The following is an 18,415-nucleotide window of genomic DNA, read 5'->3' on the forward strand; positions in this document are numbered from 1 at the left end:
TGGATAAAAAAAAATGTGGCATTTATACACAATGGAGTATTACTCTGCATTAAAAAATGACAAAATCATAGAATTTACAGGGAAATGGATGGCATTAGAGCAGATTATTCTAAGTGAAGCTAGCCAATCCCTAAAAAACAAATGCCAAATGTCTTCTTTGATATAAGGAGAGTAACTAAGAACAGTGTAGGGACGAAGAACAGGAGAAGAAGATTAACATTTAACAGGGATGAGAGGTGGGAGGGAAAGGGAGAGAGAAGGAAAATTGCATGGTAATGGAAGGAGACCCTCAGGGTTATACAGTGGAGGAGGTAGAGAGAGAGGAGGGGAGGGGAGGGGAGAGGTGGGGAGGGGGGAGGGTGGAGGATGGGAAAGGCAGTGGAGCACAACAGACACTAGTATGGCAATTTGTAAATCAATGGATGTGTAACTGATGTGATTCTGCAATCTGTGTATGGGGTGAAGGTGGGAGTTCATAACCCACTTGAATCAAAGTGTGGAATATGATATGTCAAGAAATTTGTAATGTTTTGAACAACCCACAATAAAAAAATTAAAAAAAAAAAAGATTAGGAATGTAGCTCAGTGGTAGAATGCCTCTGGGTTAAAACCCAGTACTGAAAATAAAAATTATATAACCAAATTTAATGCATTGTGATGGAAGTTGCTTTTATTATTTCTCCTTTTGGGACTTGATGGTAATTGGGTAATTTCAGTAATAAGAATATGATCTAGTTGTCTTAATGTCTTATATATATGCTTGACAAAAGTACATCTTATCTATACAGACATGGAAATGTTAACCACCATGATCATGTGATCACTTTATAACAATAGGTTAGGGTGGAGAAAAATATACTGTGGCTATATACCTATGTAATGTGATATTTTGTTTCACCTGTTAGTTGTGAAATGGGCTTTTTATTGTTGTTCTTTTATATGCAATTGCTTTTTTGTTGTTCTTTTTAGTCGAATCTATTTTGATGTACTGATGCAAGCATGGAATATGCTTGTATTATTCTAATTAGGATCCCTGTCTTATGCATGAACATGATGTTGAGATTCAAAGTATTGTACAAATGACAAGGGAATGAATCTGACATAATTTTCTTATGTAAATATATAAAAGTTTATTGACTGATCATACTTCAGAAAAACTGGGGGAAAAATCAAGATCAAAGATCATATTACAAAAAGACATGATAACTAAATAAAACATTTGGTCTTGTATCGAATCTCAAACATGGAAATAATTGCCATAAAGGATATTATAGAGATGTTTGTAAAATACATATGTGTTCTATGGATTAGTTTGTACTATAGTATCAGTGTAATTTTTTTTCATTTTATGGTTATATTGATCATTATCTTCATTATTGTAAATACACAGGGAATTATTTGAGTGAATATGCACTGTGTCTATGACTTACTTTCAAATAGTCATAAAAAGGGTACATAAACACATATATAGATGTACACTTGGAAATAAAGAGAAAATCATATAGTAATGGAGCAAAATATAAATAATTGAGTGTGCATAATTTCTTGTTCAAGTCTTACATTACCATGAACTTAAAATAACATCAAAATATAAACAATTTAAATTATGTTATAGATAATATAGCATACAATAAGTTAATTAAAATATTGGATTTTGTTCAGGATTCTGTGATATCTGCTGGCAGCTTCTAAAGTTGTATTCTTTCTTCATTTAAAATAAATAGCTGTTTATTTTCAAATTCTTATTTTCTAAAGAAAGCCCTTCAATTTGAATACACTTCAACTCTAGAAAACCTGGATCTGAACCTGGAAGCCTACATGGAGACAGGGAAAACCAGTCCATGTGAGAGGAGAACAATCCTCTCCCTACCCCACCTCTCTCACATAGAGACACATGTATGCACATAGAAACACGCAGATACAAACATAGCCCCACACACTAGAGGAGAGTCCATGTAGCTTAAAGGGACTGGATGTAAGTTAGTTCTTATGAATTTCAAAGTGCCAAATCAAAAAAAAAAAAATGAGTTGCACTCTCCCTGGGTTCTATGATAAACTTCTATAAACTGTGTTAGGTTATACACTTTAGGCTGATGTGGGATGAAATGACATGCTGTTCCTTAAACCAGAGAAGCTTCTTGATTTCCACACTCAGGACAGTAGTGTAGAATAAATGCTCTTCAATCTGCACCCACAATAAACAAACACTGGGGTGACTTTTGCTTGGTTTTCTTTTCTGTAACAACATCATTACTTTGAAAATCCATGGTTAACACTCCTTACTTCTTCTCACAATGTTCTCTTCATTTTCCTTATGCTTTGCAGCATTTAATAGGCCCTTGCATATCTTCATGATAGTTTTGATTCTTCTGGACTGTAGTGTGTACATTTTTGTACTGGGATATAATGCCATCTTTGGTTATAATGTACAAATAAAAATACAGAGAAAATCTGTCATCTCTGTTTTATTTATTTCACTTAGTTCTCCTAATTTTAGTGCTAATGCTTATTTGGGAGAAACTGAAAATATCAAACACATGTTTTCTTAAATTATCTTAATGTCTCGAAATACAATGTCATTAAAGATAATGGTTTCATGGATCCATAAAACATCATGTCTTTTCTCTTTATTGTATTACCTGAAAAAATATTCACGTCTCACAAAGAAATAGATTCAGGCTAATAAAGGAAACTCTTCACATTATTTTCATTATACCTGAGACCCAAGTAGAATGACCCTTTTTAATCTAACTGAAAGGAGAGTGACAATACATAATATATGCTAGATTTTCTAGCTACTAGTAGACCTGAACACCAAATTATTATTTATATTTCAATATATAGCTTGTAAAATATCCCAGCTACTTCATGATAGACTCTGAGTCTATATTCAAAAGAAAACATTAGAGATCAAAGTCCAAAGCAAAGCAACACAGGTCAGATTGAAATATAAGATAAAATATGTTGTGCCTTATTTCTTCTCTTCACTGGTTTAAAGATTATAAAAAGGGGTACAATAATATTCTGAGAGTATGACATGTAATTCATCCTCCTGTCACTTATTTCCTAGGTTGACTATGTGCACTTTTTCTTTCTTGCCTTTTCAGAAGCTTTCACAATTATTTATGTAAAAAAAATGGAAAAAAGGTTCTCAAAGGCATGCACTCAGTCCTCTGTCTTCTTTGAAATTCTACTATGCAGTTAGAATAAGCTAAAGTTTATGTACACCAAGGAGAAGGTTGTTAGTGTCTTACTTTTTTCTTAAACCTAAGCAAAACACTTTCTGGAAGCCTTCTCTGAGTTATCTGTTTCTAAGTGCACAAATGATAGAATTGAGTGATGGAGGAATGATGTTGTGCAGCACGTTGAGTAGAACTGGAATCAAAGCATTCTTAGTCTCTGCCAGGTGAGTTACTGAAACCACTACAACAGCTGTGTAGAAGAAGAAGATGAGGATAAGATGGGAGCTGCAAGTGCTCTGAGCCTTGGAGACAGCTTCAGCAGAGTTCAGCCTAAAGACAGAGCACACGATCAAGCATAGGACAGTTATTCCAAGCCATGCCAGAACCAATTGACAAATACTATTGGGCCTCCTATCATCACAAGCCAGGCTTGTCACCCCAAGATGAGAGCACAGGCAATGTTTAATTTCATTCCTGGAACAGTAATGACACTGAGTTGCAAGTACAGGTACTGGAATGAGAAGCCATTTCTAAGCACCATGAACAGGGTAGCTTTGATGATAAAGGAATTGGTGAAATCAATGGGTAGCTAAGAGGATGACAAATAGTTACATATCTATCAAAATCCATGCAGAGGAAGACACCAGACTCCATGCCTAGAAAGCAGTGAATGACATAAATCTGAGCAAAGCACTCTGGGAGGCTAATGGCCTTGGCATCAAACCAGAAGATGGCCAGGATCTCTTTGGCACAATGGTGGTGGCCAGGCCCATATACATCACAGAAAGGATGCCTAGGAAAAGGTACATAGGCTGCATCAGAGAAGAGTCCTGGTAGATGGTGGTGAGGATGAGGATGTTTGCACCAATTGTGGAGAGATAGAGCAATGCCAAAGGCAAGGAGAGCCAGTGCTGCCAGCTGTGAATGCCTGGGAATCCCATCAGAATGAACTCAGAGACCTGGAATTTGGAGCTATTGGAGCTCTTGAAATATGTAGACTTATTTTACTAGGAGAAAAAGAAAAACAATTTTTCAGCGTTGTTATCTCTAAATATGGTCATTATTAAACATTATATTTGAACATTTTCTATATAGATTGAGGCTATAACAAAATGACTGTTCCAGTCTATATCTTACAGTGATTTAAGGTGAATTATTAGAAAGTTCCAGGATTTTTGCAAGAAAGGAAACTTAAAAGTCACAATCTTTGTACTGTGTGTGCACCTTGGTAGCAGAGTGCTTGCTTAGCATGCATGGATTCAATCCCCTACACTGCCAAGACAACAACAACAACAAAGACAATTACTACGTTGACTATCTAGAGAAATTTCTCATAAATCTCAAATAACCTTTTGTATCATATTCAATTATCCCATGATGGAATATTTATGTAACGATCTATCCTTTCTCAAACTGTTTTATTTTTTCTGAAACTTTTACAATTAAGTGGATGTGCTTGTTTTCATCATAGTTATCCCAAGGTTCCTTGAGTCAGGTGTTTATTAACTAATAATAACTAGACTTTTAGTGTGGAATTATAAATGAGTAATGAATATTGGGGGCATTTCATTACAAGTTTATTCCATCAATGTTTTATTTTAGGCTACCAAAATTTTATAATAATAAACTTCAATGACTTGCAGAAATAAACTATGTCACAGATTGGGGTTAGAAATATTTCCTTTTATACTATTTTGTGTGCCCATCTAAGGAGATCACAAAAGAATTGCTTGACAGGAAATTAAGTGATGATAGATGAATATTTCAAATAAGAATCATATAATGGCATAGATCTTAGCACTTTTTTAACTAGTTAAGTCCTAAAAAACTTTGAAAAGTACAATTAAGTATAACCAATATGATTTTAAAAACTCATTGTGCTAAGAACACTGAATATGATTTCCACCATCTTAAAATTTTTAGTGCATGATACAGAATTGTTTATGATAAGTACAATGTTGAACAAAAGGTCTCTGAGATTTGTAACCACTGAGTAGGAATTTTATCCTACCTAGCAAGTAAGAATGACTTATCTATCATATTGAGGGAACTCTCAGGGGATGCTCAGAATTATGTTAAAAATTAAATAACTAGACTTATCAAAATTAGACTTATTATCTTTCCTAAAAAACTTCTTGCTTTTCATATTGTTTTTATCTTGTAAGGTCACCCAACCAGCCTGAAACAGGTTTTAAAGTAACACAGTCTTCTTTTTCTTTTCTATCAATTAGATAATAATTCCAAAAGAGAACTGGAGTGGGAATCATTTGGTTATGCAAAACCTGCTATTTCTGTGAAACCCTCATTTATCACTTTATAGCCTCATGTTGCATAGTCTTTTCTCTTTGATGTAATCCCATTTTTTCTTTTTAAGCTACATATTTTATTTATTTAATTTATTTACTCATTATATTCAGACAAATTATTGTTGTATATATTTGTGGGGCACAAATGGTGTTATAATTTTTAATACATTGTGAAAAGATTAAGTTAAATTTATTAATGTACTCATCATCCAAAATATCTAATAATTTATCCAGATTATTACAGATTTATCCTCAGTAATTGAAACATTCAGTAATCAATTATTAATTATATTCAGGATTCTATTGACCTAAAAATCAGAATCATTTCTCCCATCTAACAGAAATGTTGTCCCCTTTTGCCCTCAGCTGCCAATTTCCCTAATCTCTAGACTCAGGTAAACACATTTATGCTCTCTTCTTTTAGGAGTTTCATTGTTTTAGATTCCACATGAGAGAGTATGCAGTATTTGTCTTTCTATGTTTGGCTTATTTCACTCAGCATAGTGTTCTCTAACTCCATTAGTATCACAAAAGGCAGATTTTCTTTTCTAAGTCGAAGTACTATTTGTTTGTTTTATATATATATATATATATATATATATATATATATATATATATATATATATATATATATATATATCACCCCTCTTTATCTAGACTTCTCTTGATGGGCACTTAGATTGAATCCATAACTTGGCAATTGTAAATAATGTGGCAATGAACATGAATGTTCAGATATCTTTTTGAAATGTTGACTTAAAATCTTTTGTGTACATACCCAGAATGGGGACTGCTGGATCATAGAGGAATTCCATGTTTAGTTTTACCCATATTCTTTTAAATGTTTCTCCCTAGTTGATATTTGTTTCTCCCTAGTGATCCAATTAAGAGAATGAATGAATCTGAGCTTACAGAAAAAGCATTGCTTGCCATTTTTTAAACAATTAGATTCTAACATGATATAAAATGTGATTTTGTTATGAAAGCATTTAATATACTATATATCCTAAGACAATGTTCTTTTACAGGCAGGTAAATTCTCTTATACCATATGATCCTCATATTTTCTTATTCTACACTTAACCCCTTTTGCAGAATCTTTACAAGAATCTGTATTCTTTTAGGGCAGAGAGCAAGGTCAATCTCTTCCAGGACATTAGCAAAACAGCGTTCTGTGTAGAATGATACATCAAATGGTCTGAGGTTTAGCCAGTGTGCCCTTGATATGGTTTAAATCTAACTGTAGTTATGAGCAGAAATACAGTCTGATGTCTTCACAATGGAAACGGTTTTTTACTAAGCAAACAGCATTTTGAGGAAAACTTCATTATGAGATCAAGATGTATTCTCAAAAGAGATATGACACGAATTATGAACACGAAGAATTTATGAAAAGGAATAAACAGCTAAGTGATGTAAAAGCAACAGGCTTCCTTTAGAGGCATGAGGAAAAAAAGGCTCACAGAGAAAGGGAATTCCTAAGATGTTAAATCCCAAAAATGCAACAAGAAGTTTAACTCAGAAATGTTTTTTCATTTATGCAACCTGAGAACCTAATTTTGTATTTAGAAAAAATATCTCATTCATGAAACCAAAGTATTCCTATGACAGATGGAAAATTTTAAATTGTTCTTCGGATAAAAATTCAGAGAATTTAAAATTATGTGGTTAGGGGGTTTTTAAAAATATTTTTTAAAAGAAAGTATTTATTCTTTCAAAAACAAAGGGAAAATTTCTACTGTTGGAGAACATGGTAGAGTTTTTTAAAGTAATTGATAAAGTAATTGTTGCTGGTTTCCTGGAAATTATGGTCTAGAAGGGAAAAAAAAGGGAGATTATTATTCTTTAATAAAAGAATATTATGGGCTGGGTTTGTGGCTCAGCCAGCAGTACAGAGCTTGCCTAGTGCATGCAAGGCCCTGAGTTTGATCCTCAGTACCACATATAAATACATAAAAAGAAAGGTATTGTGTCCAACTACAACTAAAAAATAAATTTAAAAAGTTAAAAAGAGTATTCTATTCTCTACTAATAAAAAACAAACAGAGAATTATAGACTGAGATGGTGCTTTAAACGAAAGTACCCTCTAACATGAAAGTATATTATGAATGGAATGTATCTCATTGTCAGGATTTTCTGAAATAAGGAAAATATTTAACAAAGGCCAAAGACTTGAGTAGGATTTCAGTATCGTTATGTTTGAGGAGTGAGAAGTGAAAATATTCTAACAACATACAAATGCTAAAAAGAGAGGTGACATGGCACATTTAGTGCAGTAAAAGATAAGTGTGGCTGGAACCCCCAAGATGTTGGGGGGAAATGGGCTATGATGTGAGATGATGTTCTTGAAGTAATAGGAGCCAGAGATTTTTAAATAAATAAATCTATGAAATGGGCTATGATGTGAGATGATGTTCTTGAAGTAATAGGAGCCAGAGATTTTTAAATAAATCTATGTCAAATAATATGGTGCCACTGGAAGTTTTCACAGGTAATTCAGGCATAGCAACAATGTGGAAAACATACTGTGACAAGACTAAGGATAATTTGGATAGGCAGCTGCAAGAGTAATTAATCCAAAGGAGAGAGGGCTACATCTGGAACAAAGCAGGACAGAGAAAGATGAAAAGTAAAGGTGGATGGATGTAGAAGACATATATGGGTGACATCAATAATATTTATGACCCCAAAATAATCCTAAGGTCCCAGAATATACAGTGGGATGAAATGAGATGATTTTCATATATCTAGGTGTGATTAGAGAAGGATGGGTTGTAGAAGAGAGTAGGTGTAGTCATGTTGAACATGAGGTGTGTGACTTGAACAAGTGAACAATGGGAATATGTGGAAAGGTAGCTCTAGAGAGCAAGGAGCAAACTGACAAAAAATGAAGTGATTGGTATCTTATTTTGAAATCATTGGAGATAATATTATTGGCACAGATTTCCTAGCAAGTGAGGATGGTGAGAAGAAGGGGAAAGAGCACCTAGTGCCAGTGATCTCCTACATTTAAAATCTACCTAAATGTTGAGAGAAAAGGAAACCCATATGTAACTGATTCACAAAGAAAACATAGCAAGGAAATGGACTCATAATGTTATTCTGCTCACAAATCCAATAGTAGGAAAATTTTTCATATAGATTAATTTTCTTGGGGACTATAGATAACTTTTGGGGAAGAATAATTGACTTTTGTAGTTCATAAGACAAAATCATACTATGATAATTTAGAGAGAAGTCAGAAATTATAAAATAGAAAAATTGGTGCGTATGAAAATTTGGAGGAAATGTACTCAAGTAAAACAATATAAAATCTATCTTGGAAAATTTCATAGAGTTTAAATTGTTTGAAGTGGAAGTAGAATGGTTCCCACAGGTTGTGGTAAAGGGATGTGAGAAATGCACAAGTTTTGACAAAAGGGTTTCAAGTTTCAGTTGATCAGGAGGCATATGTTTTCAGATCTATTATGCAATAATATGGTCACAGTCAATAATCATATTTTGTATTTTTAAAAATTACTAAAAGAATAGATTTTAAATGTTCTCACAATAAAAATAAACTATGTATAGAAGGTGATGGATATGTTAATTACTCGATGTGATCATCCTACAATATACAGATACATGAAAATATCACATTCTGAAACCGACATACTTGATCAAGATTCACCAGTTAAAAATAAAAGAGTAAATTTAAAAAGTAAAATTCAATTTCAAGAGCATGACTTGTTTTACAATTGAAAAAAAAGATGCACACATAGACACTGATATCAATTATTAGAGAGAAAAGACAAGTCATAGTGTGGAGAGAACTTGATCAATGAGAGCATCTGCTCGCTTAGCAAGGAGGAGTGATGAGAATGACCTTCCACAGCTCACACCTGGGTCATTGGTAAGAAGAATGGCACCAGTCATCCAACATAAAACAAGAGAAAGAAGATATGTACAAATGTAGGTGGTTTCATGTATTTTGTCATACTTGGGTAGAAGAAAATAAGAGTTACTATTCATTTAATGTTTTAGGAAATTTTTGGACAAAGATCAGGAAGAGAGTTTGACATTGGGAAAGATACTTTAATCATGCAGAAGATTAAAAAGTAACAACTCTGTGATGTAGACAAGAGTTTGGGAAGTTCAAAAAGGCCTTTTCTTCTATTACATCAAATAATGAAATTAAATCATTAACTGTTTCCTGGTGATTAGGGATGTTGGCCTATAAAATGGGATGTCCAATTCTTGCTATGTTTAAGTGAAATGATTTGATTTTGGCAAGACCTACCAAGTGTTCATGGTAAATCTATGTAAGATTTAATACAAACAGATTGAAAAGCTTTCCGGGCAATGGATGTCCTCTGAGCACAAATATTTAAGATTAATGCAAAAATACACACAGCAACATCAGATTATACACATCAGCAATTTTTTCCACCAGAAAAATCATAAACTGAAAAACTGGTGAAAATGTAGCCTCAATTTGAGAGTATAAATCTTTGAAGATTTGAATCACATTATCGGGAATGTAAATATGATGTTTAGTCTAAGTGATGGCACAAGTACAATTCTGTGCTGTTGTGAGAACATATGAAGCCATTTGCTTTGGTGAAGCAGCTTTTCTCCTAAGTGCCACCTCTGTGTTACGATAGAAATACCTTTCACAGTGTCATTGAGAGCTCTTTCAGTCTAACCGGTCAGAGATTCCACATGCCAAATTGCAGCCTCTTGACCAATTTGTGCGATAAACAGTGAAGTTAAATTGTCATACCAATGAAAAACAGACATCCCCATCTATACTTGAAATTGTGGAGGTTTACATGTTTTGCTATTTTTTTGTGTCCATCTCATTTGCATTCATGGGAACCATATAATACATCTTCCCAATGAACATCGTAGATGCTGGGGCCATAAATTGGTACCAAATAACCATTGTGCCCCATTAGGAGTAGGCCATCTAATTCTGGACAAAAAAAAAAAAAAACAATTATTCCCAAGCCAATCATTGGCCTGTAAAATCACAATTATGTTGACATTGAGATTCTGGAAAGGAATTGGGGTTGTAGCTCTGTGGTAGAACGCTTGCCTGCCATGTTGAGGCACTGGGTTCGATTCTCAGCACCGTATATAAATAAATGAACAAAGTAAAGGCCCATTTAAAAAAAAAAATAAAGGAGTCTCTTTAAAAAAGATTCTGGAAAAAGAGATTCTGGAATCCATCAGTACTTCTTAACCAAATAAGTCCATGTGTAATTAAGTGTGCTTACATTGTTCCCAACAGATAGGAACTCTGTGATTTACATGTCCTGTGGTGGATATGAGCCATACGTATTCATCCCAAATTTGATCCTAACTATTTTCATGTCTTTGACATTCTATCATTAACTACGGAAATAGGGAATAGATGAACTCAACTATGCTTAACATCTATGAAAAATGGAAATATAATTTACCTTAATGTGAAGATTTTCCAATGACCTGGGTGTACTAAGGTCACATTTATAGGCCATAATGTAACATCTCCAAAGGAAGTGATTTGTAATGAGCACACATCTTTTTTTTTTTTTTTTCTAGCATTAAGCATTGTAATTCTATTCTATCCAGGCATTCCTTTGTAGGTAATTACGCAAGAAGGTAGGATCAATCAATTGTTCTAATTGTTCAACTTCTGACAACATCAAAAAAGAGCTGGGATTTTTCATATCTGACTTTAGTATTATTATTATTATTAATTTCAATACTAATTATTATTTTGTCAGAACACAAAAACTGAGGATTGGAACTTCAATCCCCCACTCTGGTCTGCTGTGACCTCTAACATGGTGCTTGGCTCAGATCAACATCACCATCTACCTATTTTTAGAGATTAAGTTCTGACTTAGGTTTCTGTTCTTATCGTGTCTCAGATCACTTCTTTTTTGCGCATATTATACATACATATATCTATTTATGTGTGCATTATATGCATTGAACATACAGTTGTTAAATATATTGTGAACTATTTTTTATTGCTCTTCTATGTTACAGTTAGAATAGTATATAGATTTTATGTCTACTAAGTAGATTATGCATATAGATTCCTAATTAAGAATCACTTAAGCTAATACTGAATTTGAGAAGAGAAGAACCACTAAATTAACACAAAGCAGAAGAATTGTATCAGTGGCCATCTAGATTTTCAGAAAAATTATAATCATCATATACCATTTAAAAATGAATATGAATAACAACATTGTTTAGTATTTCATCAAAGAGGAAGAAAGTTTAATTGCAAGTTCATATTTTTATTAAAGGAGCTCATGGCTTCATAGGGTAAAAACATCACCCAACAGCTGCTTCTATTGTGACAAAAGTGAAAATAGTGCAACCACACAAGCAAAAGAAGACTTAATCATTACATGAAAACTGGGAATGTTCAAACTATTTCTCTACCACTTAAAATCAGCATATTACAGTGATGCAGCCGCATCAATGTACATAGAAGCTCAAGTCACAATAGCTAAACTGTGGACCTAACCTAGATAACCTTAAGTAGATGAATGGATAAAGAAACAGTGGTATACATACAAAATGGAATATTACTCAGCATTAAAAGAGAGTGGAATTATGGCATTTGCAGTGTAATAAATGCATGGAATCGGAGAATATCATGTTAAGTGAAATAAGCCAATCCCCAAACACCAAAGGCCAAATGTTTTCTCTGATATGTGCATACTGATCCATAATGGGCAGGGGCAGGGTATAGGAATAATGGAAGAACATTGGATTAGGCAGAAGGGAGTGAGGGGAGAGAAGGAGGCATGAAGGTGGGAAAGATGGTGGAATGAGATGGACATCATTACCTAGGTTCATATATGATTGCACAAATGGTTTGACTCTACATTGTGTAACAACCAGGGAATGAAAAGTTGTGCTCCATTTGTGCACAATGAATCAAAATGCATTCTCCTGTCATCTATAACCAATTAGAACAAATTTTAAAAAATGATTCATGGGAGTGGGGTTATAGCTCAGCGACAGAGTGCTTGCCTTGCACTTGTGAGGTACTGGGTTCAATCCTTAGCACCACATTAAAAAAATAAAGATATTGTGTCCATCTTTAAAAAAATGGCAATCACAATCAAAGTAAAATGTATTTATTTTGTTCCAGAAAAAAGAAAAAGCAAAATATAAAATACTATAACTTTTACTCCGGGAACTGCTTTTCAGATACTGTTGCTCCTTGAATAAATAGCCCAAAGGGATCTCCTAATGAACTACTTCTTGAGCCCGCCCTCTTGGTCTCCAAAGAGTCAGCTGTGCCCAGAATTCTTGGAAGATGAAATCATAGAGTTCAAAATTTCCCTTCTGTAGTGGGAAAGTTTCCACCCACTATTCCAAGGAAACTTAAGTGTTGTGTTGCAGAAAAGAAAGACAGGAGGAGCACCAGTGTTGGCAGAAAGCTCCTCCACTCGTGCTTCCCAAGGTTAGAAAAAAAGAGAAAGCACATTCTATTTCAGGATAGGCAGATCCAAGTTGTGACTTTCAAGTAAAAATGCTCTGGCTATCAGAAGTTAAGAAGTTGTTAAACAGAATATAGTAGATCATTTCCAGGTAAGTTCTGATTTAAATAATTAAAACCACTCCCCTGCATCCCCTTCTTCCCACCAGATTGTTTTCTCTAAATTTCCTCTCTCTGTAGCTGCTACTTATTCCCTAGCTGCCCAGCAATTCTACTGCAGATACCTAAATAACTGTCTCCCTTCTGAAAGTTGAGCAAGGTTACAAAAGTTTTAAGGAGTCAAGGAATTAAGATCCAAGACCATAGGGCTTCAAAATAATGAAGAAAGAAACTATGCACAGTGGCACATGCATGTACTGCAATTGAAGCTGCCCAGGAGGCTGAAGAAGCAGGGGTGAAACTTGAAGGCCAGCCTGGGCAACTCAGTGAGACCCTGTCTCAAAATTAAAAAAAAATTAAAATGGCTGAGTATGTAACTGAGTGGTAGAGTACCCTGGCTATCTCCAAAATAATAATAATAATAATAATAATAATTATTATTATTATTATTATTATTATTATTAATAGTAATAATGGAATGTTATAAATTATGGCAAGGTGGAGTTAGTTTACAAATCCTGTCTCATAGAGAGCAGTTAATAAACACTAGTTAAATGAGAGGAACTGCTTAAAGAAAAGAAACTTAGCCTAAGCACTAGACAACAGCAGCATGGATACAGGCAAAGCCATGATGTGAGCCAGAGCAAGAGTGAAGAAAAGATTGAGTAGAGGGATGAGGAAAGCATCCTATTTCAAAGAAGATGGCAGTCAAGGGTCTGTTTCTGACGTTGTCCTCAGGACTCTCATTGATGACACAGCACATTGAATTTCTCAATTTCCTCCATACACCTACATTTTCTGATAATGCATCTTTTTGCTTCTTTCCTTTATCCAGAATGTTCTCCCCTACTTCTCCATTTGTATAGATCTTGCTATTGTTTCAGGCTACAACAAACATTACTTCGTTAAAATTTTCTTTACCCCTGGGAAGGAAGAGTTTCTTCATACTCCATAAACTCTTTTGTATCCCAACTTGTAGCATTTGTTGAACTGTGCTGTCACTACTGAAAGTTTGTCTCTGGAACAAAGAGTGATGAAGGAGCATTAGGGGCAAGGGGACAAAAGAAGAAGGCAGAGAGAATGAGGTGAACACAGTGGCATGCATTGATAGGAATTTGGCTTGTGTGGGGCTGGCCCTTCTCAATGAGGTCACACTGGAAAGCACTTTCAAGAATTTGCTGGGCTCTGATTCTGTGCTTTCTGATTGAATTGGAGAAACCCAGTTATCACAATTGTTAAAACTCCTCAGTGCTTCTTGTGTACAGCCAGAACTGAGAATCACTTCTAGATTCCATGAAATATAAAGGTGTCTGGAAACAAAGGTCACATGAGATTTAACTAGCTCAACAGCTCCAGCTGGGATTGGGGCTCAGTTGTAGAGTGCTTGCCTTGCATGCATGGGGCACTGGGTTTGTTCCATAGCACCAGATAAAAAATAAATAAAAAAAGGTATGCATCCATCTACAACTAACAAAAATTAGAAATGTATAAATAACCTTGAAAGTTCAACATCCCTGGAACAAGGAGTGAGAAAGCATATTTTCTCACTTTATATATGTTGGAACATTCCCAATGAAAATAACATGGCTCTTCTATCATGTTCTTCCTTTATTTCCTCAAGGATAAAAAAAAAATCTCCTATTTTTACTCAGAATTTCAGAAAAAAAAATTGAAGGATAGGATTGCTGAACTGAGAGGGGTGAAAATAAAGGTCTGCTACATCATGTCTTATGCAGAAAAAAAGCCAAATCCCCATAAAGAATTCACTGTGGGATAATAAAGGTGCTGAGACATAGAACTGAACCTGATTTGGGCTTTAAGAATCCCTACCATCTTTCTCTGGCCCTCTACTCAGCAAGTCATTAGAATCATACATTACTGGTGGGACTGAAAATTGGTGCAGCCAATATGGAAAGCAGTGTGAAGATTCCTTGGAAAACTGGGAATGGAACCACCATTTGACCCAGCTATCCCACTCCCCGGTTTATACCCAAAGGACTTAAAATCAACATACACGGAAACAGCCACATCAATGTTTATAGCAGTACAATTCATAATAGCTAAACTGTGGGGCTAACCTAGATGCCCTTCAGTAGATGAATGTATTAAAAAAAATGTGGCATATATACACAATGGAATTTTACTTAGCAATAAAATAGAATGAAATCATTGTTGTGTTAAAGATCCAAGTCAATACCAGTAAATGTGGCAGTAACTACAATTAAATTTGACTTTTTCAGCACAAATTTAAGGTGATTTCAATACTGTTTGATTTCACTTTTCTGTAAGGAATATAGACTAATGTTATGTTGTGATCAGGTAGGTCCATTGAAGTAATAATAATAAACACGATTATCACCATAGAAAATACAACTTTCAAAGCATTTGTAATCTTTTCTTCACTCCTGAACTCATAGAAAATAAGTTTGTGTCCACACTTTAACATCCTGTATCTTTACAAACTGTGGTCAACTCTCTTGGTAGTGGGTTTATCCAAGTCAGTTTTGCCATCAAAAGTAGATGAAAGAAAGTCATAATTGTTCTCTAGAGAGACATGCTATGAAGCAAGTAAATTACATTCTTTTTTGAGTGCAGGTAAGAAGTGATAGTGTTCTGAAATTGACCAAACACGTCTCCAGCTCTTTCTACTCATCATGGTGTAATTTAACCTGTTTTCTAGCACTCCCAGTGATTTTTCTTTGGTCATTGAAAGAATAAATATTTACAATCATCATGAAAAGTCATCTTTTTTTGCAACATGAGAATTTGGGAAATAAATATTTCCCAAGACAAAGCCATCTATTACAACTTTAATGCCTTAAACTGGAGGATGGAAATCAAATCTGTATTTCTGAGAACATTATAACCAATTAGTGTATATTCAAACAGTGTTCACACAAACAAAATATCTCTGTGGTATGCTATTAAAAATAACAACTAAAAGATTTCTGACACTACTTTGTCTGCCTTTTCATGCCCTTTATTACCTAATTTCTGCATGTTGAAAGAATGAGTGGGATACATTCTGGTCCAAGCCATCTGGGTTTGGTATTTTTAAAAAAATCAGAATTCTGTAACATATATAGGTGTATAGCCCTAAATACCCAATTCCCTCGATAGCTATAGGGTTGAACTAAGCCTTTAGACAAAAACCCCATAGGAATATTTAACAGCTTTAGGACACAGATGCTGATGCAGAATCAAGATAATTCATATGGAAGGAGGAAATGAGAGATTGCTTTTCATCTTTACCGCCTGCATTATACCGCATTAATACATGAATAATTTCTTATGCTTATGTCAGTACATGTGCTTGAGGGTGGCCATGTGTAGATGGAGAGGAATGATAATGAACACAAGATAATTTGAATGAAAATTCATAATTTTCCTATTATTTCAGATTTGTTTCTGCTTAAGTCCTGTTGGAGACAAGAGGAAATAATTTCTTGTATAGAACATTTTAATCACTCACACATATGCATTCATATGTTTCTTATTCATTTATGGTTTCATTAATGTACAGTGCTTAGTATTCACCAAAGCAGAATGTAACTATGAAAAAAAAAACATTAGATAGCATGGACTCTGGTTTTCAAAAAATTTATTTTCAAGTTCCCTTGAGGATGTATATTATGACATCAGAGAAACTCAGAAAAAGTACAGGTACACTTTTTTTTAATGAAACCTGACAAAGTTACCTAAAACATACTTTGGAGAAAGACACATTTTTTAAACAAATGTTGCTGAGAATACTTGTTATCTACTTATAGAGGAATGAAACTAGACCATTCTGCCCAAATTCAGTTCAAAGTGGATCAAAGACCTAGGAATTAGACCACAAACTATGAAACTCCTAGAAGAAAATGTAGGGTCAAAAAACAAATATATAGGCACAGACAATAACTTTCACAATAGTAGCCCTAAAGCTCAGGAAATAGTCAAATGTTGATTAATTGGATAGCATAAAACAAACCATGTTTGTATAAATATGTCAAAATATACTTTAATGTATAATTAAAATAAAAGCATATAAACAAAATTAAAGACTTTTTCACAGCAAAATAGAACTTTAGGAATATGAAGAAAGAATTACAGAATGGAAGAAAACCTTTGTGAGCCACTCTTCTGACAGAGGTTTAATATTAAGAATAGATGAAGAAGGAAACAAATAAATAAACAAAACCATAAAGAGGAAATAACCCAATTAATAAATGGGGAAATTAAGTAAACAGACACTTTTAAAAAGAAATATAAAAGGTTAATAAATATATGAAAAATATTTAACTCATTAGCAATTAATAAAATGCAAATCAAAACTACACTGAGATTTAATCTCACACCAGTCATAATGGCAGTCTTCAATAATACTACTAATACTAAATACTGAGAGGAAGTGGATAAAAATGAACACTTTTACATGTAGGTGGGATGGTGATTAGCACAACCATGATGGAAAGCAGTGTAGAGGTTCCTCAAAAGATTAGGCATGAAACTACCATATAACCCATGTATACCAGTCCTCAGTATTTATCCAAAAGAATTAAAGTCATCATACTATAATGGCACATTCATACCCATGTTTATAACAATACAAACTATAGAACTAGCCAAATGTCCATCAAAAGATGAATCAATAAAGAAGATGTTGTATATATACACAGTAGAGTTTTATTCAGCCATGAAGAAAAATGAAATTATGTCATTTCCAGGAAAATGGATGGAACCAGAGACCATTGTGTTAAATGCAATAAGCCAAACTCAAAAGGTGCAGCTTTGTATGTTTTGTATGTTTTCGCTCTTGTGGAAGGTAGAGAGGAAAAAGGGAAAGAAATGTGGGTGGTTGGAGATCTCATAAAAATCAAAGGGAGATCAGTAAAGGAAAAGGACCAGGTGTGAAAGGTAGGGAAGGAATGGGGTAAGTGCTAAGGAGTGATATTGGCCAAAATATCTTCTTATATTCTGTGCATGTACATAACAACAAATCCCATTATTATGTACAACTCTAATACAACAATTAAAAATGTGGAAAGAAACTATACATGTAGTATACATAAAACAAGTGTATGTGTAGCATGTACCAGTACTTTGTCATTTTTGTTCATTCGGGTCATTTATTTTTCAAATATTTTGAATTATTACTGTACTAAAGTTTGGATTTTTTGTAATATGTAGCAAGCCTTTAACTCCTTAATTGAATAGAACTTTTCAGAGATAAAGTTTTATTTTGTATATCAAGATTTACAAGATGATGTGATGTGATACATAAAAAAGAGCAAAATAGTGATTATAGTTAAACTGATATCTTACCTCATAGTTATATTTTGATAGAATAATT

At 33.9% G+C, this 18,415-nt stretch overlaps 1 pseudogene; it reads right to left on the reverse strand.

The window, feature by feature from the left end:
• Window positions 1-3,250: 3,250 nt before the first annotated feature.
• LOC114082561 (olfactory receptor 56B1-like) lies at window positions 3,251-8,705 on the reverse strand (annotated as a pseudogene).
• Window positions 8,706-18,415: the final 9,710 nt, after the last annotated feature.

The sequence above is a fragment of the Marmota flaviventris genome, chromosome 9 (genome assembly GCF_047511675.1).
Source record: "Marmota flaviventris isolate mMarFla1 chromosome 9, mMarFla1.hap1, whole genome shotgun sequence".
Taxonomy (NCBI): Eukaryota; Metazoa; Chordata; class Mammalia; order Rodentia; family Sciuridae; genus Marmota; species Marmota flaviventris.